The following is a 963-nucleotide window of genomic DNA, read 5'->3' as shown; positions in this document are numbered from 1 at the left end:
CCGGTACGGTTTTACACCAGCCACGACTCCTCGTGATAGGTAAGAAAACCGGGCGGTGCGTGAGTGTGTAAGAGGAGGTACCGGAACCGGTCTGTGTAGAAGGAACGCGCCCTGATTGGCTAGTCCTCAGAAGGCGTTGTCCGCGTTCTGTCCAATCAGATTCGGGGGCACGTCCAAACAAAAGGCCTCAGGTCAGACTGAATGGGTGTTCCTGTGTTTTTTAACTGGACGAGATGAGGGCTTAATGAGAATTCAGGCTGAATGCAAAACGCGGGTCTTCCATGCATTCTTTCAGTCTCTCTCTCTCTCTCTCTCTCTCTCTCTCTCTCACACACACACACACACACACACATTGTCTAGCATAGATTCTTTCTCAGTCACACACACAGATACTTCTATTTTCTGTCTTTCTCTCTCTCTCTCTCTCTCTCTCTCTCTCACACACACACACACACACACACAGAGAAACACACACACATTTGTCTTGCATACATTCTCTTTCTCTCATACACACACACTTGCATTGTCTCTCTCACAGAAATACTTGTCTTGTCTACTCTCACACACACAAATACTTGTCTCTCTCTCACACACATACACACACACACACACAATGCATACATTCTCTACCCGCTCTCTCATACACAAACACATACACACACACACACACACACACACACACACACATTATCTTCCCTGGATTTTCTTTCTCTCTCACATACAAATACTTGTGTTGTATAGTCTCTCTCTCTCTCTCCCTCTCTTCCTCACACACCCACACACACCCACACACACCCTGCCAACTGCTGCTCTGTCCAGTATTCCCATTAGAGCAGCTGTTGCAGCAGCACTCTCTGTGCAAGCGGCCAGGCAGCGTGGGTCGAACGCTGACTGTCCTTCTCCTCTTTCAATCAGATGGTGTCTCCTCTACTGGTGATAATAAAGGCCAAGCAGAGCCTAAAT

Source organism: Centroberyx gerrardi, chromosome 10 (genome assembly GCF_048128805.1).
Source record: "Centroberyx gerrardi isolate f3 chromosome 10, fCenGer3.hap1.cur.20231027, whole genome shotgun sequence".
Classification (NCBI taxonomy): Eukaryota; Metazoa; Chordata; class Actinopteri; order Beryciformes; family Berycidae; genus Centroberyx; species Centroberyx gerrardi.
The sequence above is the reverse complement of the archived record's forward strand: the minus strand, read 5'-3'. Positions refer to the sequence as shown.